General features: G+C 44.3%; 1 protein-coding gene across 2 annotated transcripts in view; it reads left to right on the top strand.

Moving 5' to 3' along the window:
• ARHGAP27 (Rho GTPase activating protein 27) overlaps positions 1-27,891 on the top strand; it is a 258,259-nt gene that overhangs the window by 50,071 nt on the left and 180,297 nt on the right. The window contains exon 1 of one of the 2 annotated variants that reach the window (XM_030220826.1): positions 17,356-17,396. The exons of the other annotated variant lie outside the window; for it this stretch is intronic. The gene's annotated coding sequence lies outside the window, so the exon portion shown is untranslated. Of the gene's footprint in view, positions 1-17,355; positions 17,397-27,891 lie in introns of those variants that run through there. 2 annotated transcript variants of the gene reach the window in all.

Below are 27,891 nucleotides of genomic sequence, written 5' to 3'. Positions count from 1 at the left end.
CTCAGGACCAAAGTCCACCACCCTAACCACTAGGCCACTCCTCCACTTATAGTATTTTTGGTCTTATTCACCACCCCATTCCTAATAATTCTTAGCATCCTGTTTGCATTTTTTTGCTGCTGCCGCACATTGAGCAACAACACCTAGATCTTTTTCTTGGGTACTGACCCCCAAGGTGGACTCTAGCATCTGGTAACTATGATTCGGATTATTCTTTCCAATGTGCATCACTTTGCATCTGTTCACATTAAATTTCATCTGCCATTTGGATGCCCAGTCTTCCAATTCCCTAAGGTCTTCCTGCAGGATTTCACAGGACATCCCTTGCTTTTCCCCATTCAGTTTTTAAAATGGATGTTCATGCTGGTCATCAGCACATGGATGTCCGTTTCTCATGTATTTACTCAAGCAGTACATCAGTAGATCAGAAGCAAAGTACCATTAGATTAGATTAAACTACAGTGTAGTAAATTTAAAACAAATCAGAGAAAAGTTTTCTTCACCCAACATGTAATTAAACTCTGGAATTCATTGCTGGAAAATGTGGTGAAGGCGGTTAGCTTAGCAGAGTTTAAAAAGGGGTTGGAAGGTTTCCTAAAGGACAAGTCCATAAACCACTACTAAATGGACTTGGGAAAAATCCACAATCCCAGGAATAACATGTATAGAATGTTTGTACGTTTGGGAAGCTTGCCAGGTGCCCTTGGCCTGGATTGGCCGCTGTCGTGGACAGGATGCTGGGCTTGATGGACCTTTGGTCTTTTCCCAGTGTGGCACTACTTATGTACTTATGTCCTCTACTTGGCTCACTTTTATTACATAGAGCAGTGATTTAACCTATTGTGATGTCATAGTGGCTCATTCCACCAATAAGAGCCAACCTCATTAGTGATGTCACAATGGCTTGATTGTATAGAATGTTTGTACGTTTGGGAAGCTTGCCAGGTGCCCTTGGCCTGGATTGGCCGCTGTCGTGGACAGGATGCTGGGCTGGATGGACCCTTGGTCTTTTCCCAGTATGGCATTACTTATGTACTTAACCTGGAAATCCTTATTCTGAGCTGGACGTCCTTTCTAAAATGCTGTTCCACATGTAGGTATCTTCTTGCCCTCTCAGTCTAGTTGACCTGTTATATAATTAGCCTCATTGTGTTGGTGAAAATTTCTCTAACAGCTCCAACACTCTCTGTTTTATTTATTTATCGGAATTTATTATCCACTGTTATGAAAAGACTCACTCAAGGCAGCTGTGGAGTGAGGATGAGCAACGGCTTGATTTTGTGTGTTTTTCACGTGGACGTTTTTTTTTTTCCATACAGAACTGGTTAGAAAAACATTTATTCAGCCTTGCACTTCACTTAGATAACCAGTAGATGGTGCAAAATGCAACTGATTTCAGAAAGAAATTCTAGCACAGTCAGGGCCAGATGCACTAAGGTCCTCAGAAGAGCCCTTCCCTTACCGATTCCATAGCCAATCGGTAGGAAACGGCCATGCATCAAGGAAATGGAATGCAAATGAGCTGCGCGTTGTAGCTCCCTTGCATTCTCTATTCCCTCGGAAGCCATTTGGCCGGTCGAGCATGCGCAGAGCAGCCAAGCGTTATGCTGGCTGCTCTGCGTGTGCCAAGGACGTCCTTCACTAAAAAAAAAAAAAAGGATATTGTGTATCTGGATTTCCAAAAGGTGTTTGACAAGGTACCTCATGAAAGGCTACAGAGGAAATTGGAGGGTCATGGGATAGGAGGAAATGTCCTATTGTGGATTAAAAATTGGTTGAAGGATAGGAAACAGAGAGTGGGGTTAAATGGTCAGTATTCACAATGAAGAAGGGTAGTTAGTGGGGTTCCTCAGGGGTCTGTGCTAGGACCGCTGCTTTTTAATATATTTATAAATGATTTAGAGATGGGAGTAACTAGCAAGGTAATTAAATTTGCTGATGACACAAAGTTATTCAAAGTCGTTAACTTGCGACAGGATTGTGAAAAATTACAAGAGGACCTTGCGAGACTGGGAGACTGGGCGGCTAAATGGCAGATGACGTTTAATGTGAGCAAGCGCAAGGTGATGCATGTGGGAAAAAAGAACCCGAATTATAGCTACGTCATGCAAGGTTCCACGTTAGGAGTTACGGACCAAGAAAGGGATCTGGGTGTCCTCATTGATAATACACTGAAACCTTCTGCTCAGTGTGCTGCTGCGGCTAGGAAAGCGAATAGAATGTTGGGTATTATTAAGAAAGGTATGGAAAACAGGTGTGAAGATGTTATAATGCCGTTATATCGCTCCATGGTGCGACCGCACCTTGAGTATTGTGTTCAATTCTGGTCGCCGCATCTCAAGAATGATATTGTAGAATTGGAAAAGGTGCAGCGAAGGGCGACTAAAATGATAGCGGGGATGGGACGACTTCCCTATGAAGAAAGATTAAGGAGGATAGGGCTATACAGCTTGGAGAAGAGACGGCTGAGGGGAGACATGATAGAGGTATATAAAATAATGAGTGGAGTGGAACAGCAGCCCCAATGAGAGGTGCAGACCTCCCGTTAGGTTTTCCACGGTAAGGGAATCAGAAAACGGTAGTGCATCTCATTACAATAAGATTTATACACATTATAAGACTAATTTGCTCATCTGCATTCCGTTTTTGTTAGCTGCTACCATGACAGGAAAATGCCCTTTTGTGCATGTCCCTGTTTACTACTTGCACGTTAAACTGGCTAGAACCAGTTTAAAACCCACGTTGCTGGCTCGTTAACTTTAGTGCATCTAGCCCTAAGTATATGAGCAGGGCCTTCTGATCCCGGAGACGCCTGGATTTCTGCTAGGTTCTTATATTCTTTATTGAACTAGTTTAAGGATTATCCTCAAACAATGTTGTACCTGAGCCTTTGAAAATATATGGGTTCAGGGCCAGATTCTGTATATGGCGCCTAAAAAAAAATCTGCGCAGAACTAAACATATTCTATAAGATTTAGGCTTGGTGTATAGAATATGCTTAGTCGATGCCATAGTGCCTAAATCTAGGGGTGTCCATTTACGCCAATAAATACCTGATGTAAATCCATGCATGTAGATTTAGGTGCACTGACCTGTAATTATGCGTGGAAATTTTGGAACGCCCATAAACACCGCTTTTAAGCTACGTGCATTTATTTTGAACGGCTTGCTTTGCAATTTAGGCGCAATTCTTTATAGAATACGCTTAGAGGGGCATAATCGACCAGAAACGCCTATCTCCATGGGCGTTTATCTCCGAGAACGGGTCTGTGAAGGGGCGGAGTGAACCGTATTTTCAAAAAAAAATAGACGCCCATGTGTTATTCGCCAAGGTGTGAGCTGGGCGTTTTTGCTTTTCAGCGATAATGGAAAATGAAATCGCCCAGCTCAAAAACGAATAAATCCAAGGCATTTGTTCGTGGGAGGGGCCAGGATTCATAGTGCACTGGTCCCCCTCACATGCCAGGACACCAACCGGGCACCCTAGGGGGCACTTTTACAAAAACAAAAAAAAAGGTAAAAGAGCTCCCAGGTGCATAGCACCCTTCCCTTGGGTGTTGAGCCCCCCAAATCCCCCTCAAAACCTACTGCCCACAAGTCTACACCATTACTATAGCCCTAAGAGGTGAAGGGGGGCACCTACATGTGGGTACAGTGAGTTTGGGGGGGTTGGACGACTAAGCATTAAGCAGCACAATTGTAACAGGTAGGGGAGGGATGGGCCTGGGTCCACCTGCCTGACGTCCACTGCACCCCCTAACAACTGCTCCAGGGACCTGCATACTGCTGCTTGGGAGGAGGGTATGACATTTGAGGGTGAAAGTAAAAAGTTGTGAAACATCATTTTTTTGTGGTGGGAGGGGGTTAGTGACCACTGGGGGAGTCAGGGGAGGTCATCCGGTCATTTAGGGCACTTTTTGGGGCCTTATTCGTGAAAAAACAGGGTCCAGGAAAAGTGCCCTAAATTCTAGCTATAAACGTATCCATTATCGGCGAAAGGCGCCCATCTCTGTTCGGGTGATAACCACGCCCCAGTTCCGCCTTCACCACGCCTCCGACACGCCCCCGTCAACTTTGTCCGCATCCGCGACGGAGTGCAGTTGAAAGCGTCCAAAGTTCGGCTTTCGATTATACCGCTTTATTTGTTTTTGTGAGAAAAACGCCCATCTCCCGATTTAGGTCGGAACTTGGGCGTTTTCTCGTTCGATTATAAGCAGGTTAGCGATTTCCATGCATAAACTGTCATTATTTCCAATTAGCACTCGTTATTGCTTAAGTGCTGTTAAAAATGCTGATTACCTTGTTACGCCAATTAAGTTACGCAGGTATCTCCACATAGAATCTAGGCACCATATATAGAATTGGGGGGAGGGGGTGTCAATGTTCAGAAACTGGTATAATCAGCAGTGTTTATATTTATGTTTATTCGGGGTTTCGGTAGCGCATCAAGGCAGTTTACGATAACAGGTCAAAGAAACAAGAAAGGAACTCCATAGCCAACAATAGGAAAGAGAAGAATGAGGAAGAATAGAGTTGAGGAAGATACAGAATATAGAAAGAAGCCAGTTATAGGTTGACGGTTTCAGGGCTGGTCTTAGGCAGAGGCGACCAAGGCGGCCGCATAGGGCCCCGCGCTTAAGGGGGCCCCGCACAGCGCACCTCAACTGTGCCTCTCTGAGCCTCGCTCGCTCAGACTGCATCATCATGATTGCTCCGCTCCCGCCTTCCGCCACCGGTGCCCCCCTCCCCCCCCCCCCCCCCCGCTGAGCCCGCCGTCAGCTCCCGCCTCCCAGTCCCAGGTCAACAACTGTTGCAGTGACGGCCCGGCCTTGATAGACAGTTGCAGGCACGACGGCTCACCCCAGCTTTTCCCTTCCGCCTTCCCGCTCAATGTCCCGCCTCCTTCTGATGAGGTATTTCCTGTTTCCGCGAGGGCGGGCGGGAGTCATTGAGCGGGAAGGGAAAAGGAGCTGCAGCGTGGTCGGAGGTGAGCCATCGCCATCGCCTGGTGCCACTGCGACTTAAAAAATAAAGAAACTTATGATTTATGCTTGTGACGGCAACTTCATCACTCAGGTAGAACAAACGATTAACCTTTCTGTAACAGAACTATGCTGCCGTGCTTTTCCCAGTAAACCATTTTAATTTTCAGGTTAATATAATCAGTTGTAAGGAATCTATTACAGAAGACCAAAGCTTGTGCATGATGGTTTCTTAGCTTAATGTGACAAATGCTCCATTTCTTGGCGTCTAGAAAGGGTTATATGCAATTTTATCTGTGTTTTGATGCTTCACAGTCTTCTGTTTGATGGCATACAGTTTGCTTTTATATGTTACTGTAAATTACTTCTTGAAGCACTTAGTAGAGGTAGAGCATTAGAGAGCAAATAGAAGGTTGCAAAGAAATTGACTATTACACAGCAGGTGGTCTCACAAACAACCTAGTTACCCCATATAAATAATTTACTAGGGATTCCCCTGTCACTTCATCAGTCATACTTAAAATTTTCTAAAAATGGAGTAATCTTTTCTATGGGGTGGAGCTAGGGTGGGGGCGGGACTGGGGTGGGGCTAGGGCGGGGCTAGGATGGGGCCCCACCAAATTGGTCTGCACAGGGCCCCGCACTTGCTAAGACCAGCCCTGGCCGATTTAACATAGTAACCTAATAGAGCAGTGGGCTAAGAACCAGGGAACAGAAGCTTCAAATCCCACTGCTGCTCCTTGTGATGTTGTGCCAGTCACTTCACTCCATTGCCTCAGGTACAAACTCAGATTATGAGCCTTCTAGAGACAGAAAAGTTCCAGAATTCAGCCACTGAGGGTAGCCAGTATGAGACAGAAGGACCAACCTGTTCAAAAGTTATGTATTGGGGAGGGGGGGCATGGCTGAAGGATTGCTCCGGGCATCTAATGCCCTCACACCAGCCCTGCTTCTCTGCTGTACATTGTCTAGCACTTCTCAGTCTTGGTAGTGTTAATGTGGACACTTCGGCTTTTCTTCACGCCCTCTACCCTCACTGCAGCGCATTTCCACATTCTCATTTCCCTGCTCCTGTAAAGACCTGACTCTCCATCTTACGCAACCCTTCCCTGTCACTGCACTCCCACCCCTGTGTCTGGTTCTTCCTGAATAACCTGCTCTCTCAGCTGAACTCTTGAATCTTTGAACTCGTGTGTCTCCCAGTCTCTGGTGTTGTCTTTTCTTTTTTTTTTTGACAGACCTTTTGTCCAAAGGTATTAAATAAATACCACTTCAAAACATGAAACTTTCGACAGACCTTCAGAATTACGTCTAGCAAAATACTGTGGCTATAAATAACCAGTTCTTAGAGCCTCGTTTTACATCTATGTAAAAATCAAATGGAGGAAAAGACCTTAAAAGTCTCTTAGTGCTGTGCTGCAGCGAAAACTTCACAGAGACCTTTCAAGCATTTAGCGGATGATCGCTTCATCAGTGGCCAAAAATCTCCAATAATATTTGACACTTTTTCTTGTCATTTTTCGGTAATATGCTTGTGATTTTCTTTACATGTACTTTTAAAATCAGTATGCAGTGCAGATCACAAACTTTCATGCCAGCTTTTCGTAATGAAAATATCAAACAGCACTTAGCTGTAAATTGTAACACTAAACTCCCAAGGGGACCCATTTCGCCCTTCAGCTTTCTCAAGGGGGACTTTATAGCAGCATGCCCATTAATCAGCTGTCGCGCATTGTTGTTTGCTTCAGTACATATTTGCAACCACAATGGGCGAAAGCTGATTAATGGGCATGCTGAAAATTGCCCATCTCCATTGTAGCAAAAGTACCTTTACTAGTCACCAGGGCTGGCCCTGTCCTTAGGCAGAACAGGCATCCATCTAGGGGGGCAACAGGCTCTGAGGGCGATATTGTGACCCACCCTTCCATAAGTTAAGTCACTGGTAGTCACCTCAAAGAATAAATGTTTTTCTCTACAATTTGTTGGTCTGCTCTGCTTTGTCTGTGGATTGAGTACCTGCAGATCGTTGTCTCTTTGTGATTCCACCACTTCTCTCGCAGCTTCCTGCCATAAAACATGGCCTCAGCACTGCTCTCCCATCCCCGTGTAAGGAAGGGAAATGGGACTTGATATACCGCCTTTCTGAAGTTTTTGCAACTGCATTCAAAGAGGTTTACATATATTCAGGTACTTATTTTGTACCAGAGGCAATAGAGGGTTAAGTGACTTGCCCAGAGTCACAAGGAGCTGCAGTGGGAATCGAACTCAGTTCCCCAGGATCAAAGTCCACTGCACTAACCACTAGGCTACTCCTCCACTCCTGTGTACTTCACAGCACCTGCTGAAGGCCCATCTCCCCATTCAGGATTACCCTGCCTGAGACTGCCCTGATCAGCAACTGATGGGCAAAGCTGGACATGATGAGTGAAGGGGGAAGACAAGAGGAGATGTTGGCCAATTGGAGGAGGAGTAAAGAGGGGAAACGGAGATGTTGGCCACCTTGGAAGGAGGGTAAAGAGGAGAAGGGGAGTTGTCATGGAGGGAGGGGGAAGAGGACAAAAGGAGAGATGCCTTGAGCTGCCCAGCAAGGGGGGGGGGGGGGGGGGGGGGGGGAAACACACAACTGAAGGCTGCATAGAATGTCAGGAACCTTTGTGCTGGCCCTGATTGTCACAGTGCTGGTATTTTTTACCGGCCAGCAAAAATGTCCTGCTTCTGCCTTTTATTTAACTTTCGTTTTATTTTCATTCATTATTTTGTGTTTATCATCATCTACACAGTCTCTCTCTCCTTAGCCCTCTCATCTGTCTCTCATCAGGGAGTCATCCTGTACTACTTTCCTCCTTGTTCCTTCGCATCTGGTTCTCTCCTCATCATCAGGTTTATGTGGTCATGCTGCATGGCTCATGTATTACCTCCTCCTCTAGCAACCAGGGTCGGCTCAAGGGATAATGAAGCCCTGAACCAACTTGCTTTGGCAGTGCCCCCTCCCTCCTTGCTCCCCCAGACAGTCTCTTTTTTCCTCCTTCTCTGTCCCCCACCCCGCAGGTCCGTCACTACTCCCTCACCTCTCTCACTCCCCCGTGGTCCTGTAAAGTTTAAGTTGATCACTGGAAGCGGCTGTAGCAGAATGACAAGCTGCCTTCAGCCAGGCCCTGGGTTTTCCCTCTGCCACATCCTGCTCACATAATAGAGGGAAGACTAGACAGATGTAAACTATACTGGACCACAAGGGAGTGAGAGAGGTTAGGGAGCAGTGAAGAGAGAAGGGGAGAGACCAAACTGGGTGTTGGTTGGGGGGGGGGGGGGAGACCATGTGAGGTCAGAGGCTGGGTGTCTTGGCACCCTGGACCAGAGCCTCACCTGGTCCAGTGGCTAAGCCGGCAAAAGATTCTCTCTCAAGATCTATTTTCAGCCACTTTGGGGTCCCTTGTGGGGGAATAAGATGATCAGATAGTTTCTGCTGCTTGGCTGAAAGCTAATGATCATTTTCAGAGAAACCCTTGGCTCCCAGGGACTGTAAGTGATGGTACAGCACCACTTTATGCCATGACTATCCCAGGATCAGCAATTTCCAGGGCTTTATTTCCATTCAGTTCCTGTCACATTACAACCTCTGGCTTTTGCAGACAGACAGTGTTTCACTATCAATCTCTAGCTATGCTTTACAGTAGAAATGCGTGTGTCAGCTGCTTCCCTGCATGTTAAGGGCCCACCACTTCCTCTTGGCATTGTGCGCTGTCTGGCTCTGACACTTCCCTCCGCTGTCCCCTTTCACTGGTGCTAGTTCCTCTCATTCTCCAAGTTTGCAGCCCGTATTATCTCCAGCACACACGGCACCTCTTCTTTTTTGCACCTGTACTGAGCCTCATATGAAATGGGTAGGGGTCCCCTTTTCTTTTTGGGTACCCTCTGTAGAAGTGCAAACATATCCAAATTAGTACCTGCTATCTTTAATAATTGATTTTAAGGCCAATTCATAGTTAATGGCATATCAACTCATTTAGGGCTTCTTTACAAAGCCATGCTAATGATTCCCATGCGGCAAATGAGAGGAAGCACATAGGAATCGAATGGGCTTCCTCTCCTTTGCTATGCAGGAATCGCTAGCATGGCTTTGTAAAAAGAAGCCCTTAGGTCCTGATGATCAGTTTCCTCACACTGAAGGAGAGCTCTGGAATGAGGGGGGCATATGACGAAGTTAAGAGAGAATAGGGTTAGGAGTAACCTAAGGAAGTATTATTTCACAGAAAGGGTGGTGGAGGCATGGAATGGCCTCCCGGTGGAGGTGGTGGAGTCGAAGACTGTTCCAGAATTTAAAAAGGCATGGGATAAGCATGTGGGATCGCTTAGGAACAGGAAGAATTAGGGGTTACAGAGGATGGGCAGACTGGATGGGTCACATGGCCTTTATCTGCCGTCATGTTTCTATGTTTCTATCTAAACAACATGCGACCAAGGCACAATCCTTCTGCAGAAGTTGTTTCACAGGTCCAGGCTGTCAAAAACAAAATGTGGACGCGAAGTCTATTGGACCTCCAGACCACCCTCCGCCCTGGACAGAGGCCCTGGTGGTCTAGCACCCCTCAAATCCTGACCTGACTCACCCTACTCACCCCACCCCCTTGACAGAAGACCTGACCCCCCGCCCAACAGAAGAAGAGAGGGCTGGAGGTTCAGTGATGGGCGTGTAAGGGAGTTTCTGCCTTATATGGTTTGGAAGCCCCACCTAGTGCATCCCAGAATGCACTGGACAGGGCACCACCATTTTGGAGGCAGCACTAGAAGGAGAAGGAAGGAGGAGGGGTTCGGGGCCATTAGACCTCTGGAAGGGGGTGGCACTAGACTACCAAGTGGGGGCTGTAGGTCCACCGGACCTCCATCTCTCTCTTCTGTCAGGCATCTTTAAGTTTATCTGGGTGAGATGGCAGCCCACTGGAAATCGAATGCTCATGAGACACTCAAAAACAAATACCCTGCACTGCTCTCCTGTTAGGGCAGTCTCACCCTGCCCTGCTCTCCTGTTAGGGCAGTCTCGGGAGCCACTAACTTGAAGACATTCTTCAAAACCACACACCCCTCTGATGAGAAGCCTCCGCCCTTCCATCTGTCGTTGCAGAATAAAAAGAGGAAAGAGAAACAATTGCCAGTCTAGTGAGAGACCAGCTAAAACTAAATCTTTATTGTGGAAAAGAATATTTGTAAATTCCACCAACGGAAGCATAGGAGGGAGTGTCTGGTTTTACTATAGCTGCGTGGGTGTTAAAACAGAAAAGGAAAGGGACTTTCTCAGTTTAGGTCAGAGATACAATGGGGGAGAGAAGAAGCAAAGACTATAGGAAAGACTATATATATATATATATATATATATATATATATATATATATATACACACACACACAAACACACACACAATGGCATTTTTATTATATTTTTATAGTTTTTAGAATCTAAAAAGGGCAGTTAATCAAATGTATTGAACATTTTTGGGATCTTGCGCAGGTATTTGTGACCTGGATTGGCCACTGTTGGAAACAGGATGCTGGGCTTGATGAACCTTTGGTCTGTCTGTCCCAGTGTGGCAAAACTTGTCCAAACCTTTTTTTAAACCCAGAAATGCTAAATTTCCGTTACCGCATTCTCTGGTAGAGTCCAGAGCTTAACCATTTCTTGAGTGAAAAAATATTTCCTCCTGTTCGTTTTAGAAGTATTACTGTGTAACTTCATTGAATGTCCCCTAGTCTTAGTACTTTTCAAAAGAATAAACAATCGATTCATGTTTGCCCATTTCACACCACACAGGATTTTGTAGACCTCTAAGATATCCCGCTCAGTCATCTCTTTTCCAAGCTGAAGAGCCCTAGAATATTTTTTGAGTATGTATGGCAATTCTGGTTAACTACTCCTCTTCGAAGCTGCTCAGATTTTTCCTGTCCATCCAGCATTCAGATGTGTGACTAGCTCTCGCAGAATATTGGGTTTTCATGATACTTGCAATTCCCAAACTGCTGTGCCTAAGTTTCGTGCTGTAGAAGCTGGAACTGCTTTTCTCATGAAAATGTATTGGGCTCTTTTTTTGAGGGGCTTATTTCTCTGGAACCTCCAGTTTAATCTGACCCATTTTTGAACTTGGTTTGTAATTTTACTCAGTTTTCATCCCATTCTGTTAAATTCTGGAGAGTTAGTTTGCCCCTACACAGGTAGATAGACATTCTCAACCTCTTTTGTATAATTCTTTCCAGCATGCTGTGAAACAGTGTGTAGTAAGAGACTGGACCCCTCACAGAGACAACTTAAGAGGCCTAGGTCTGGTAAGCTTAGGCAGGAGGGCATGGTTCAGCCAGGGGAAATAAAAGCCCAGCACTGGAGAAAGGCAGAGCACAAAGAAGCTACAAAACATAGGTTCGAAGGGACAGAGGGGTAGCTGAGAAGTAGGAAAAGCATTTATTTATTAACTAGGAAAAAAGGCCCGTTTCTGACAGAAATGAAACAGGCGCTAGCAAAGTTTTCCTCTGAGTGTGTGTGAGAGTGAGTGTGTGATACAGAAAGAGTGAATGTGTGAGTGTGTGTGACAGAACAAGAGTGAATGTGTGAGTGTGTGTGATAGAGAGAGCAAGACTGTGTGTGTGAGAATGAGAGTGTGTGCCAGGGGCCCCCTCCCTCCTAGTTTCAGGGTCCGCCCCCCCTGCAAGGTCCAGTGTCCGCTCTCCCTCCCTCCCATCCACCCAATTCCAGGGTCGTTTCCTCCCTCCCCCAGTTTCATGGTCCCTCCATCCCAGTTTCTGGGTCCGCCTGGCCCCCCTCTAAGTTCCAGGGTCGGCCCCCTCCAAGTTCCAGTGTCCACTGTCCCTCCCTCCCACCCACCCTATTCCAGGGTCGTTTCCTCCCCCTCTCCCTCCTAGTTTCTGGGTCCCCCCTCCCTCCATCCCAGTTTTTGTGTCCGTCTGGCCCCCCTCCAAGTTAATTCCAGCATCGTTGCCCCCCCCCTCTCTCCCTCCCTCCCTGTTCCAGGGTAGTTGCCCCCTCTCTTTCCCTCCCCTCCAGCAACATGGTGAAGCTGACTCTGTAGCTGAAGTGAAGGGTTTTTTTTCTTTATGTTAGTCGCTCTGTCACCATCTCTGTCGGCCCCGCCCTCGTGCCTCTGATAGGTCCTCCGCCCTCGACGTCAAAACGTGATGACGTTGAGGGCGGCGGACCTATCAGTGGCGCGAGGGCGGGGCCGACAGAGATGGTGACAGAGCAACGATCCTAACGAACCCTTCACTTGAAGCCACGGAGTCAGCTTCAGAACGTTGAAGGTGCCTTTTATTATAGTAGAGATTAGGATTTATTTACCGCCTTTTTGAAGGAATTCACTCAAGGCGGTATACAGTAAGAATAGATCAAACATGAGCAATAGGCAATTAGAGAAGTAAAAATATTCGAACAACAATACAAAGTATGGCATGGTATACTACTTGCAATGACAACACAGTATGTACCTAGAACATTATAATTGGTAGTGAAGGGTAAGGCAAAGTTGAAACACATAGATGACTAAGAAAGTAGGACAAATTAGAAAGTAAGGTTACTGATTTGAAGAAATTTGCACGTGAGGTCAGAGAGATGGTTAAATATTATCTCAGCTAGGGTAGGAGTGGAAAAACATGTCTCGCTGCAGTATGTGCAACCCGAGTCAATCCTTGTGTGTGTGAGTGAGACTAACAAGTTAGTTAGTTCTTCCATTAAAGGCCTGGTTGAAGAGTCAAGCTTTCACCTGCTTCCTGAAGTAGAGATAGTCTTGTTTAAGCGCAGCCTTTCAGGCAGTGCATTCCAGAGTGTGGGGGCTACTCCGGAGAAGGCTCGCTTGCAGGTATCACATTGTGTAATGTCTTTTGGAGAGGGTGTAGTTATCTTGCAGACCTCTGTTTTGTTTGCTGTTGAATTCCAAGCTACATATAGCATAGGCAGCCCTGACACCCGGACCCAGCCTCAGCAGCCCTGCTTGCCCGGTCCACCTTTCCAAGGAGCTCTGTGGGAAGGGACCATGGACCAACCAAGCTGCGCCAAACCATCATTATACGTAATTCATACTACATCAGTAATCCAGGCTGGAGTACTCCTGCCACACACTTGGCTGAGGTGGAAAGAATTGTCCCCACCCCCCCAGCCCTGTACACAGTGCCCTCGTAGTGCGAGTTGTCTCGGGTGCATGGTGCCATATTATAACTGGTTCCCTGCACCAATGGGCACTCCACCTTTTTATAGGTGTACTCCTGAGCTAATAGCTTGCACAGGTTTCTGTATGTTTTCCTTTTGAACCACACAAGTAGACTTTTGCTCACTTTTAAACTGTGATCTGGCTGTGTTTGTGAATGTTCTTTGACCTTCGCTCATTCATGTTTTCATGCAGGGACGGTCTGAGAGTGGTCTGGGCCCCTGGGCACTGAGGGTGGCCTGGGCACCCCACCTGCCCAACCACCCCCCTTCTGCCACAGCGGATGCCCCCGCTGTCCTGGTTCTACCTGGTGGTCTAGTGGTCTGTGTGTGTGCATGGGGGGGGGAGCATGTTCTTTCCTGCTGCTATTCTCCCACCTGCTGGCGCCGCCATGTTTTCAAAATGGTGGCCTAGCCTTCCCTTGGTAGTCTCGCGGGTCTCGACAGTCTTGCGAGACTTCCACAGGGAGTATCAGCTGCCAAATATGGTGTTGCCGGGTAGGGGGAATAGCAGCAGCCCAACAGGAAGGAAAGAACATGTCCCCCCCCCCCCCCCAATAGGCCACTAGATACCAGTGATGCGCCTTTAAAGGTAGGACTGGGGAGGGCTGTAGTGTGTGATGGGAATCCGAGCAGAGCCTCTGGGCCCCCTAGAGCCTTTGGGCCCTCAGGCACTGCCCAGTTGTCCGAATGATTATTATTATTATTTGTTGCGTTTGTATCCCACATTTTCCCACCAATTTGCAGGCTCAATGTGGCTTACATTATGCTGTAATGGCGATCGCCATTTCCGGATAGAAATTACAAATAGTATTGCATTAAGGTGGGAAAGTCGAATACAAAGTGGTGTTACATTGAAGTTCCTGAATGATAGAGTGAGTAATAACAGTAAGTTAATTAACTATAGCAAGTTCATTTCTGGTATGAGAAATAAAGTGGTAGTTCGTGGATTGCGTGCTTTCGCTAGTAGCGACGGTATCAGTCAAGTGTAAGCGTTCAGATTTGTCTAGTTCATGTAAAGTCTAAATGTCTAGTATTTAGGATGGATCATTATGGTATGCCTTCTTGAACAGGTTGGTTTTTAGTAGTTTACGGAAGATTGTCAGGTCGTGCATTGTTTTTATGGCCTTTGGTAGTGCATTCCACAGTTGCGCGCTTATGTAGGAGAAGCTGGATGCATATGTGGATTTATATTTAAGTCCTCTGCAATTGGGGTAATGGAGATTCATGAATGTGTGTGCTGATCTTTTTGTGTTCCTAGTTGGCAAAGTCTATGAGGTCTGACATATAGATCGGTGCTTCACCGTGAACGATTTTGTGGACCAGGATGCAAACTTTGAACGCAATTCGTTCTTTTAGTGGGAGCCAGTGTAGTTTTTCTCTTAGAGGTTTGGCGCTTTCGTATTTCGTTTTTCCAAATATGAGTCTGGCTGCTGTATTTTGGGCAGTTTGAAGTTTCTTGATGATTTGTTCTTTGCATCTGGCATAGATGGCATTGCAATAATCTAGGTGGTTTAGTACCAATGATTGTACCAGGCTGCGGAATATTTCCCTTGGGAAGAAAGGTTTTATTCTTTTGAGTTTCCACATTGAGTGGAACATTTTCTTTGCTGTATTTTTTGCGTGACTTTCGAGTGTGAGGTTTCGGTCAATTGTAACTCCGAGAATTTTCAGACTGTCTGAAACAGGAAGAGTGTAATCTGGGGTGGTAATGATAGTGGGTTTGTTCGTATTATATTGTGAGGAGAGAATAAGACATTGTGTCTTTTCTGCGTTGAGCTTTAGTTGGAATGCATCCGCCCATGTATTCATTATATGGAGGCTCTGTTTGATTTAGTTTGAGATTTCAGTTAGATCGTTTTTGAACGGGATGTAGATCGTGACATCATCTGTGTATATGTACGGGTTAAGTCCTTGGTTGGCTAGTGATTTGACTAAAGGTGTCATCATTAAGTTGAAAAGGGTTGGTGAGAGCGGTGATCCTTGGGGTACTCCGCAATCAGGTTTCCATGCTGATGGTGTTTTTGAATTTGATATCACTTGGTATGTTCTTGTGGTTAGGAAGCCATTGATCCATCTAAGTACGTTTCCTCTGATCCCGAAGTACTTTAAGATGTTCGTAAGTATTTGGTGACTGACCATGTCGAACGCGCTGGACATGTCAAATTGTAGGAGAAGTACATTATTGCCGGTTGCAATTGTTTGTTTGAATTTGGTTAGGAGAGTGATTAATACTGTTTCGGTACTGTGGTTGGATCGAAATCCTGATTGTGATTCATGTAGTACTGAGAATTTATCTAAGTATTCGGTAAGTTGTTTGGTTACCATACTTTCCATTAGTTTAACTGCTAGAGGGATGGATGCTACTGGGCGGTAGTTGGTTGTGTCACTTGTTTTTTTTCTTTAAATCTTTGGGTATAGGGGTAAGTAGTATATTTCCTTTGTCCTTGGGGAAGAGTCCATGTTGTAACATGTAATTCAGATGTGACTTGAGGTCTGTTATGAAGCGTTGGGGAGCGAATTTTATTAGGTTGTTGGGACAAATATCCCGTTTGCAATGGGATTTGGCGAATTTGTTGATTGCTTGGGTGACAGTTTCTTCGGTTAGAAGATCGAAGTTTGTCTAGGTGCAGTCTGCTGGGTATTCATCGGAAACTGGGTCCAGGCAGTCAATGAATTTTTCATGATCAGTGGTATTGAGTGGTATCGTGGATCGTAGTTTTATAATTTTCTCATTGAAGTATTTGGCAAGGTTATCTGCTGATGGGGTGTCTGTGTTGGTTGTGGTAACCGGTGTGGTGTCTGTTAATTTGTTCACGAGCTGGTAAAGTTTATGTGCGTCTTTGTAGTCTGGTCCTATTTTGGTTTTGTATGCTCGTTTGGTTTGTCTTATTGTATATTTGTATTTTCTTTGCGTTTGTTTCCATGCGTTAAGTATGTGTTCATCTTTCATTTTTTTCCATGCGTGTTCGAGTCTCCTGACTTGTGTTTTTAGTTTTTTCAGTTCTTCGTTGAACCAAGGTATCGTGTGGTTCTTGTTTGTAATGGTGCAATTTTGTCTAATATGCTCCTGCATCTGTCGTCCCTATTTTGAAGATAATGTTTGGAGTCTGTCTGTGCTAACCATTCATTTTTGTAGATCTGTTGCCAGAATGTTACAGGGTCAGTTTGGCCTCTCTTGGTGTAGGTTGTGCATTCTTGCTTGAGGTGCGTGTGTTTTTTCCGCCATTGTAGGGCTAGGTTTAATTTATGGTGGTCTGACCGTGTTTTGTCTGTCCGCCCCTGCTTTCGTGTTTCCGTTGTTAAACCTTTCCTGATAATATGATCTGCAGCTTCTTTCAGTTCATTTTGGGCATGAGATGCAGGCTACCTACTCCTCCTGAGATGGAGTTACTAAAGCTCAGTACTGTGTTAGCACTTATTAGTAAAATAAAAATAAAAAGTCCCACTCATTAAATCTAACCCATAAAATACACAAACCATGAGCAGAATTCCCAAACCTTGTCTGCTTTGTAGGGTCTTCTCCAGGATAGCCAGAAGTCTAACCCCTAAGCCTGGGGTCTGATTCCCAAATTAGCTCTTTAAGAAGCTCCCAGGAGCTCTGTTTTGAAAAATGCTTGTGGTGTTTAAATAACAATGTTCTCTTTTGGTGATTTTGTTTATCCTGAAAACTAGAAGGGCTGGGAGTGAGAGAGAAGAAAAATTTTAGGACAACATTTGGAAAGCTGAAGTCAGATAAAAAGTGCAAGGGGGGGGGAGGGGTGGCAAATCAACACCAGCTCTTTCTGTCCCTGGTGACCTGAAGCTGTTTAACAACTTAAAACATTGGTTTTGCAATCCAGTCCCTGCAACCTCAAAGCAGCTCTGATTTTTAGGGTGCTCCAAAGACCTAGAAGCAGGGGTTTAGTTTAAAGGCAAATTAATTTGCAAATTGTAGTCACCTGGAAAACCAGAACTGGAAGTAAAAATCACTGTCCTAAAAACAATGCCAGAAGCCTCAGCCAGAAGGAACATGTGACAAATCTTAGCACTGACCATAAGGTGGCAGAAAAAGGGTTAAGGAAGGAAGATAGGCAGGCCTTATGCAAATTGCAGCCTTGCTGTTACCTGATCTGGGATGTGGCTGAGCCTTGAGAGGAAAGTGTTGGAGCTGTTTACTTAAGTGCAGAGAGACACAGGTGCAGCCAGATCCCTGCCGCTCTTCTGTGGTCAGAAACTGTAAGTAACCAAAAATCCCATGTCCTGTGGTGGTCACTCTGACTGTATTGGGCGGGGCTGCAGGTCTCCTGATACTCTCTGACAGCAACCTTTTCCCTGGGCGTCTGGAGGCTATTCATTTGTAGGATCTGGCCAGCTGTGGTAGAAGAGCTTGAGAGATTTTGGGGAGTGAGTGACAGGGAAATGAGTCTGGTGAGAAGGGAGGGCAGCTGGCAGGAAGAAAGCAGCCCTGTCTGAGGTATGAAGTGGCAATGAGCCAGAGGTGCTCCAGCATCACAGGCTTCAGAAGCAGTCTGCTGTTCATTTTGAGTGTCGCTCTGTGTCTCTGTTCTGTGTACCTCTGCAAAATGTTCTTACCCTAGAGATGTTTGGAGAGGAAGCGGTTGGTAGGCTGATTAAGTTAAGGTAAAGATTAATTTAACTGCAGTCTATACAGGAAACTGTATACCTTTTCTGTTTCCCCTGAGTGACTCAGGTGAATCACTTTACTGTCTGAAAAATGGGGGGGGGGGGGGGGGGAGAGGGTCTCTGGGATTTAAGAGTACTGATCCCACCTCCATCACAGGTTCCCTATGTGACTCTGGGGCAAGTCACTTCATTTCATTCCCTGCTAGTGCTAAGTTTTGCTGACCTTGGCATTCTGGTTGTCCTTCTGTGCTTTTATCATACTAGGAAAATCAGTGTACATTCAAACAAACCACATGGAAATGAGCTACCAACCAACAATTCAAATATCCGGCAACCTGGTCGTCTTAGAAAAGCCTTGGCAACATCTGTTATTTCCCAGTTAAACACTGTCACATTTGTCAGAGGCTCAGCATCCCAGCTTATAGCAAACTGTGGGAATAAAGACTGGGTTACAAGGATAAGGTGTGCCTTTGGGGCTGCTGAAGCCTAGAAACCTTTTTCAGTTATCCTTCCTCCTGGCTGCTGCCCGTGCACATAATAGAGAACAGCTGAACTGATTTGAAAGAATAAACTATGTACTTTTTTCAGATATGAAATAAATATAATATGCTGAACATTTATAATCATAGAATTTAAGGAACTTCCAAACAAACATAATTATCTCCATTATTGTATATGCATTACTCACGATATAGAAAGGTTATAAACCAATACGGTGAGTGAATACTGGGAGGGTTTTCTGGATTCCAGGCCTTACAGGGCTGAGATACAGGAGGGAGGTGAATTTAGGTGAACGGGGCGTTATTACATGGCCGAGATATTGGAGCTGGGAGTGCATGGATAACTTCAGGGCTAAAATATAGCAGTGGGTAATATTTGTAGGAAGGGCGGTGTAGCAAATTGAAATAAACCATAAACCATGGCAAGAAGTGGGAGTTTGAGAAAAGAAAGATGTTGCAGGGTTGAAATTCCAGAGCTGGGATAAATCTCTCTGTGCTGCTGATAGGAATGAGTGAGTCCAGATACACAGTGTGTCAAGGAAAAACACTTTAACCCCCCCCCCCCCAAATAAAACAAATAAATAGATCCACTATGGTTTGGGTGCTAATATGTATTAAACAGCTGGAATATCTAATCAAATTATTTTCTAAGTATTGCTTCTCACTTTGAGTTAATTGGAAGGCAAAGTCATCTAATTCACCTCAGCTCTCCCTGTTTCAGACAGGTAACAGCAGCCTGACCCTTGCCACTGAAATCAGAAGGGTGAGTCACACTTCTGTCCAATTTCCTTCTGTTTCACTGGCCTCTCCTGCCATATTCCCTTCCATCTCTGTGTCACCACTTCTCTATTCAGGTAAACATGCACAGAATTCCTTTACCTGAAGTCATAAAACATCAGAGGGAGAATTCGCATCAAATGTGGTTCACTTGGAATTCAGTGCACTTTTCATCCTGTCCCACATAGGAGGCTCATGAAGGCAACGGTGATCAGTCAGGTGCCTCAGAGATTACTCTTGAGACCTGTTCTGTTCAACTTCTTTTGGAAGTAATATTGTGCAAGGCTTAAAAGTTTGTCTTTTTGTGGATAACTTACAGATCTGCAAGAGTGCAGACCCAGCGAAAGCAGAGCACAGACAAAATCAAACACGATCTATGGAAGATGAAGGACAGTTTGACTGCTTGACAGTTAAATGTCAATGCAAAAAAAAAAGAAAAAAAGTGCAGTTATGTATTTGCTGTAAAAATTCTATGTGATTGGGGGGGGGGGGGGAAGCTGATGTGTATATTTCAATCATTTTTATTGATGATGGATGATACATGAGCAATTCCCAACATTCCTGTTTGATTATGCAGTTTTACAATCATTTGTCCAACTTCACTGCTCTTCTTCATCATCGTTATTTAATCACATTTCCTCCCCCCATGCCACCTCCCCTTCCCAATCCCCCCCCATCAACTTTATTCTTCCCTCATTAATATACAAAACAAATACATTCCGTCTTCCCTTCTACATCATGTATCTGAGAAGTTAGGTTTCTTTTTTTTTAATTATTTTATTTACCATTTTACTCAATTACATTCACATTAATCACATAAATAAGTACATAAGTAATGCCACACTGGGAAAAAACCAAGGGTCCATTGAGCCCAGCATCCTGTCCACGACAGTGGCCAATCCAGGACAAGGGCACCTGGCAAGCTTCCCAAACGTACAAACATGTATACAATGTATACAGAAAAATAAGGTTATCAATAGAAATCAAACAAAATAAAACATGGAAAAGAAAATAAGATGATACCTTTTTTATTGGACATAACTTAATACATTTCTTGATTAGCTTTCGAAGGTTGCCCTTCTTCCTCAGATCGGAAATAAGCAAATGTGCTAGCTGACAGTGTATATAAGTGAAAACATTCAAGCATTACTATGACAGTCTGACAGAGTGGGAGGATGGGGGTGGGTAGGAGGTATGCATGGGGACATCAAAGCATATCATTGATATTCTAACAGGATGGGTGTGGATAGGTGATCAACAGAGACATACAGCTTTATGGTTTATAATGGGCTAGGAACCCCAGATCCTTGTTAAGTCCTTTCTGTTGGGTGTTAAAATATTCAATCATTCTGACTTCAAAGGTCTTACGTTCTTGTATGGTTTTAAAGTTACCTTTGAGGATTCTCACTGTGAAGTCACTGGTACAGTGTCCTGGTCCTGTAAAATGTTGACCAACAGGCGTGGGAACCCTGCTGGCACCAGTATTGTTCATATGATGTCTATGTAAATTGAATCTTGTCTTAAGCATCTGGCCTGTTTCTCCAATATAGCATCCTTCGTTACATTTTTTACACTGAATGATATATACCACATTGGAAGATGAGCAAGTGAAAGATCCCTTTATGTTGAATATCTTTCCTTTGTGGATGACTTTGGGGTCCTGTGAAATATTTTGGCATAGTTTGCAACTGGATAAATTACAGGGAAGTGTGCCCTTCTGTTCCTTTTCAGTCTGTGAAGGAAGTTTACTTCTGATTAGCTTGTGTTTTAAATTGGGTGGCTGTCGGAAGGCCAGTACTGGTGGGGATGGGAATATCTCTTTCAGTAATTCATCCTCCTGGAGTATAGGTTGTAGATCTCTTATGATTTTCCTCAGTTTTTCCAGCTCTGGATTGTATGTCACTACAAGCGGGATTCTGTCTGTGGATTTTTTCTATTTGTACTGTAGCAGATTCTCCCTGGGTGTTTTGAGGGAGGAGGCAATATTCTTGGAGATTATTTTGGGGTTGTAGCCCTTCTGTTTGAAGGATTCAGTCAGGCTTTTAAGGTGTCTGTCTCTGTCCCCTGGGTCAGAGCAGATACGGTGGTATCTTGTGGCTTGGCTGTAAATGATAGATCTTTTTGTATGTGAAGGATGGAAGCTGGAGTTGTGGAGGTAGCTGCATCTGTCTGTGGGTTTCTTGTATATAGATGTTTGTATACAGCCATCACTGATTGAGACCGTGGTGTCCAAAAAATTGACTTTTTCTGGGGAGTAGTCAATTTTGAATCTGATTGTAGGATGGTATGTATTGAATGCAGAATAAAATTGTTTCAGAGTTTCTTCACCCTCCGTCCAAATCATAAAAATGTCATCGATGTACCGGTAGTATTTTAGAGGTTTGGTCTGGTGTGTATTCAGAAATGTCTCTTCCAGCTCAGCCATAAAAAGGTTGGCATATTGGGGTGCTGTCCTGGTGCCCATCGCAGTGCCAATTATTTGCAGATAGATATCATTGTTAAAGTGGAAGTAGTTGTGAGTTAAAATGAATTTGATTAATTTTGTAATAGTTTCTGGTGAGTATTGATGGTCCAGTGTGGATTTTTTTAGGAGTCTTCCACATGCAGCTATGCCATCCGCATGTGGAATGTTGCTGTATAGTGATTCTACATCCATCGTGACCAGAAGGGTGTTAGGTGGTAGTTGCTTGATATTTTTCAATTTATTCAGAAAGTCTGTGGTGTCTTGTATGAAGCTGTTAGTTTTGTGTATGAGAGTCAGAATTCCCTCTATGACTCCAGATATTTCTTCTGTGAGTGTGCCAATACCTGATATGATTGGTCTGCCAGGGTTTCCCAGTTTGTGGATCTTGGGTAGCATGTAAAATGTGCCCATGGAAGGTTCATTTGGTATGAGTTTCTTCAGGTGAGGTTGCGCTTGTGTAGGAAATGTTTTGATAAGGTCTTTCAGCTGTTTTGTGTAATCCTGTGTGGGGTCCTCAGTTAGTTTCCTGTAGTATTTATTGTCTGAGAGCTGTCTGTGCCCCTCTTCAATGTATTTTTGTATGTCCATAATTACCACTGCGCCTCCTTTGTCTGCGGGTTTGATGATAATGCGTTCGTTAGTTTGTAGGGTTCTTATGGCCGCTCTTTCTGGTGGGGTAAGATTGTACAGGATTCTCTTATGTTTGTTGGAAAGTTGGGATTTCACCCTATGTCTGAAACTTTCTATGTAATTATCCAGCTTGTAGTTTTGTCCCTCCTGTGGGAATACAGTCTTTTGTTTAAGACTGTATTCCGGTCTGTTTGGTGTCCTTTTATTATAGAAATGTGTTTTAAGGCGCATTTTTCTAAAGAATTCCTCTAGGTCTGAGTATAGTTGGATTACATCTAGTTCCCTGGACGGGCAGAATGAGAGTCCTTTGGATAGCACTGAGACCTCATGCTGTGATAATTGATGGTTCGAGAGGTTTATTATCCCCATTTGGTTTGCATCTGTAAAGGTGTGATCAGTATTCCCTGGTTTGTTTGGGCTCTGATTTTCACATGCCTCAGCTGTGTATCCAAGTGTCTCCAAGGTGTCTGGGGATGTTGGTTCTGCAGAGTTATAGCTATTCAAGGATAAGCAGTTTCTCTCTCTTTGATTTTGAAGAAGAGAATATAGCTTTATTTCCTTTTTGCAGATAGCAATGTATTGTTTTTCTCCTTGGATGTTATGTAGGTCCTCTTTAAGTTGGTTCACAAGGTATGGATGTAATTCCTCCATGTTCCTCATGGTTACATCCCTTTGGGTTTATATTATTCTTTTTTTCTTGTAGAGTTGATGTATAAGTTCATTTCTCAGTTTCTGACTAGTGCGTTTGCAGAGTTTCTCTGCATAGTCAGAATTGTAAGTAGTAGCCAAAGGATTTTTGATCCTCAGTCCTTTGGGAATGATGTCATTGGTTCCTAGCCCATTATAAACCATAAAGCTGTATGTCTCTGTTGATCACCCTCCCCTCACCTATCCACACCCATCCTGTTAGAATATCAATGATATGCTTTGATGTCCCCATGCATACCTCCGACCCACCCCCATCCTCCCACCCTGTCAGACTGTCATAGTAATGCTTGAATGTTTTCACTTATATACACTGTCAGCTAGCACATTTGCTTATTTCCGATCTGAGGAAGAAGGGCAACCTTGGAAAGCTAATCAAGAAATGTATTAAGTTATGTCCAATAAAAAAGGTATCATCTTATTTTCTTTTCCATGTTTTTTTTTGTTTGATTTCTATTGATAACCTTAAGAGTGGACTAACACGGCTACCACACTCCTCTACTTACAGAAAAATAAGAAATTATAATAAGGAAAAATTTTCTCCCCTCTAAACTATATTATAAGATTGTCCACAACTGGAGGACCCAAGATTAGGAAAAACAAACAAAAAGAAAAAAAGAAAAACTCAAACCGGTTAATCTTATATTTAACTTTCTCTGAGGGAGGAAGGTTAATCGGTAATTGCAGCCGGTTCAGTGATAACTAAGGGGAGTTGCTACAGAGGATTCTTCATCCGTTCCTTAAGTTCCACAAACTCTTGTAGTTTCTTAGGTTCAACAAACAAGTAATTATTAGAATCCAAGGAAATCTTACTAGGAAGGACCCACCCAGGGCAATAACCCTTGACTTGAAGGCCAAGAGAATTTTCAATAAGAGCTCTATATAGGATATTACCCAACTAACGTGACAATGTAATCAAACTACAATATCCTAGAATTCTAACGATATTATTGATATTTTTTAAAAAGGAGAAAAAGCCTCAATTATAAGGGATTACTCCGTCGTTGGTGCACCAACATAAGGGAGGTCCCTCATATCATCATGGGCAAAAAACTCCTTACATGATATAAAGCTACTGCTCAAAGCGTTTTCCAAAAAAATATATATATTTGTAAACATACGGCTACTGCTCAGTTACAAATCTTGTGCACTTATCTTTTAAGTCTTTTGGACACCTTCCATGGCCCTACTTTGGCCTAAGTTTCGAATCCTTCCTCAGGGTCCGTTGTGTCTGACTCTCAAGATCGAGTGCTTTATGATCTATTCTCTCTGGCTTGGAGCAGTAGCTTTATATCATGTAAGGAGTTTATTGCCCATGATGATATGAGGGACCTCCCTTATGTTGGTGCACCAACGACGGAGTAATCCCTTATAATTGAGGCTTTTTCTCCTTTTTAAAAAATATCAATAATATCGTTAGAATTCTAGGATATTGTAGTTTGATTACATTGAAGGCCTCCTAGCTTGTGACTCCCTTGATATATCTGGAAATATATTAATCTTTGAACCCAAAAAACTATCACTGGTGACAAAAATACAATTTCAATACATTCTTCCTATCTAAATCAAAGGCGAAAGTTACTAAAAGAGTAGCTCTGTCTGCTATTTCTGAATTTTCCAACATTTCTGTTAAATTCAAATTCACATCTCTTTTCTCTGAAGAAGAAGATTGTTTAGAGGAAATATAAATCGCTTTAGACACCACAGGGTGGCTATCAGCTGGTATAGCCAAAATTTCAGAGAAATATTTCTTCAGTAATTCAGTAGCAGATATGTAAGGAGTTTTAGGAAACTGTATCATTCTCAAGTTATTCTTCCTTATTTGGTTCTCTAAAAATTCCAATTTCTTAGAAGAAACATTTCTGTCGTTCATTACTAAGTTCACTGATTTTCGAGGAGAAACCATATCTGTTCCCAAAGTCTCAATTTTTGTTTCTTGGACTTCCACTTTGTTAGATAAGTGTTGATATAAGTTTTTTAACTCACGTGTTTGTTCCTGAGAAAAAGTAGACATTTGAAGAAGAGTTGTTCACGCTCTGCAGCGCTTCCCATAGTGCGTCCATAGTGACATTTTTAGGCTTCACCAACTCCAATTTCCCCTCGGAAACCGCTCTAGATCTCGCTGGGGAGAAGAGCAAATTCTCCGATCCCCTAGTTGGATTAATGTCTGTAGTCGATGCCGCGGTGGGCCCTCCTCGGGTCGCGTGAAAATCCTGTCCCATCTCGGGCATTTCCACTATCGACCTCCCCACCGAAGCTTCAATGTTTTCGGGTCCTGGAGGGGTCGTGCCAGCAGGGGGACTCAAAGTCACTCCCTCACCACTGAAGTTCGGCGATAAAGCCTTGCTGTTCCCCGAAGCAGGAACCGATATCCCCGACGCCGTGATCCCGAATCGCTCCAAAGTAGGCTGAACAGTGGTGGGATTCCCAGCCGTGTTCGAGGGGGTAAGCACTACAGCTTTTCCTTTTCTCTCCCCCATTTTAGCTGGGGAGCGCGCCAACTTTGTCAGGTATTCTGGTGAGAAACGGGAGCTCAACTAACGTACGTCCTCCCTCGTCGCCATCTTGGATCCCCCATAGTAGTTAGGTTTCTATCCAGCTTATTTTCAAAAGGGATCGCCGGCCATCTTCCGACACAAGCCGGGAGATGGCCAGCCATCTCCTGAACCCGGCCAAATCGGTATAATCGAAAGCCGATTTTGGCCAGCGCCAACTGCATTCCGTCGCGGAGCCGGCCAAACTTCAAGGGTGCATTTCGACAGGGTAGCAAAGGCGGGACGGGGCGTGGTTACGAGATGGCCAGCTTTGCCCGATAATGGAAAAAAGATGGCCGGCTGTGACGAGCATTTCGCCGGCTTCACTTGGTCCATTTATTTTTAGGACCAAGTGTCAAAGAAGTGCCCCAATTGACCAGATGACCACCGGAGGGAATCAGGGATTATCTCCCATTACTCCCCCAGTGGTCACCAACCCCCTCCCACCCCTCCAAAAAACTTTTTTTTTGCCAGCCTCAAATGTCATATCCAGCTCCCTGACAGCAGTATGCAGGTCCCTGGAGCAGTATTTAGTGGGTGCAGTGCACTTCAGGCAGGTGGACCCAGGCCCATCCCCCCCCCCCCCCACCTGTTACACTTGTGGTGGTAAATGTTGAGCCCTCCATAAAACCCCAAAACCCACTGTACCCACGTGTAGGTGCCCCCCCTTCACCCCTTAGGGCTATGGTAGTGGTGTAGAGTTGTGGGGAGTGGGTTTTGGGGGGGATTTGGGGGGCTCAGCACACAAGGTAAGGGAGGTATGCACCTGGGAGCAATTTTTGAAGTCCTCTCCTGTGCCCCCTAGGGTGCCCGGTTGGTGACCTGGCATGTCAGGGGGGGCCAGTGCACTACAAATGCTAGCTCCTCCCACGACCAAAAGGCTTGCATTTGGCTGGGTTTGAGATGGCCAGGCCCGGTTTCCATTATGGCCGAAAACCGAAGCCAGCCACCTGTAAACCCGGCGATTCCTAAACCCAGCTATCTCAACATTTGACCTAAATGTTGAGATTTGGCCGGCACCAACCATATTATCGAAAGAAAAGATGGCCGGCCATCTTTTTCTATAATACGGTTGGTACCGCCTCTTTACGGCGCTGACCATATAGATGGCCGGCACCGTTCGATTATGCCCCTGTATGTGCTCCCAGCCACTATACACAAACATCTTAACATCGCATAACCAATCTTATTATTAACTATGTGAGAGGACTTAACTTCCCCCAACCTCTCCTCTCTTCCCTATCTGATACAGGCCTGTCGAGTTCAAACTCTTCCCCCCGCCATCCCACCCCCAGAATGCGATCTTGCCTTAAAAATTTAAAATGTAGCTTCTCCCTTTCGATGGCATTGTTAACCATAAAGGTTCCCATTTTTCTCGAAATTGGACTCCTGGAATACTGTCTATTGTATGTATCTGTTGTGATCTCCATAGTGCCAAAGAGGGCCCCGCTTTCATCAGCCAAGCTCCTAAAATAGTGTTTATCCCAACAAATATGGCCGTCTGCTTGAACTCCTTTAACCCCTGAGGTGGGTCCACCGTGAAACTGTATTTGGGAGCTGATACTTGGAGTGGTAATGTGTGACCTGGATTATCCTGGGCTAGATGGTTCATTGATCTGCCCCACTATGGCTAATATGTTTTCATTTTGATCAAGTGGTAGCCAGAGCCAAAAGGATATTAGGATGGTTGCCATATTAATCCACTTTAAAAGGTTGATAAATAGAAATTAAATAAACTGTTTATTTATTTATTGGACTATCTTCTGGAGGCCAAAACCTCCTTCCCAGGGTCAGAACATTGACAGAATATTTAAGTGGAACATAAAACATTCCAGTGACAGCCTCAAGAGGAAGGGTTGGATTGGGGGGGGGGAGGTTACTCAGAGAAACAAGGAGAGTTGGACGGATGATCAGAAGGTGACAAAGTAGTAGAATTTTACGGTTTATAATGTGATAGGAAACACAGACCATACGTTTTTTTTTTTGTTAGTTGCAAAGTACTTTCTACATTCATAAATTGTTTTTAAAATTTGTGCATCTGTTCCCTCTCTTTAAAATATGGCCCATCTCCCCAACATAGCATCCTTCACATCTTTCTGCATTGAATGAAGCTGTGTTGTAGAAAAACATTAGTATCATAGGAATGTTATTTGAATGTTCTAATTGTGTGCTTATTAGATCTTCTATCACTATTGTGCTTACATCATATTATATCTATGTTATTTGAATTTCAGTGTTGTTGACAGGACTGGATTTGCACACGCAACTTAAGTTGTGCTATATAGAATTTGGGGGATTATGGGTGGGTCATGGGCTCAGTTAGGTGCTACGTTACAACTGCCATTGACTTGGCATAACTCTTGGCATCTACCTTTAGGCACACCACTGCTGACTTAGCCTAGTATTCTATAATGGTATTTTGGTGCCAAGATGCTCTACTGGTATATACTATCCATACCTATTTGATATATACTGTC

Source organism: Microcaecilia unicolor, chromosome 12 (genome assembly GCF_901765095.1).
Source record: "Microcaecilia unicolor chromosome 12, aMicUni1.1, whole genome shotgun sequence".
Classification (NCBI taxonomy): Eukaryota; Metazoa; Chordata; class Amphibia; order Gymnophiona; family Siphonopidae; genus Microcaecilia; species Microcaecilia unicolor.
The sequence above is the reverse complement of the archived record's forward strand: the minus strand, read 5'-3'. Positions and strand labels throughout refer to the sequence as shown.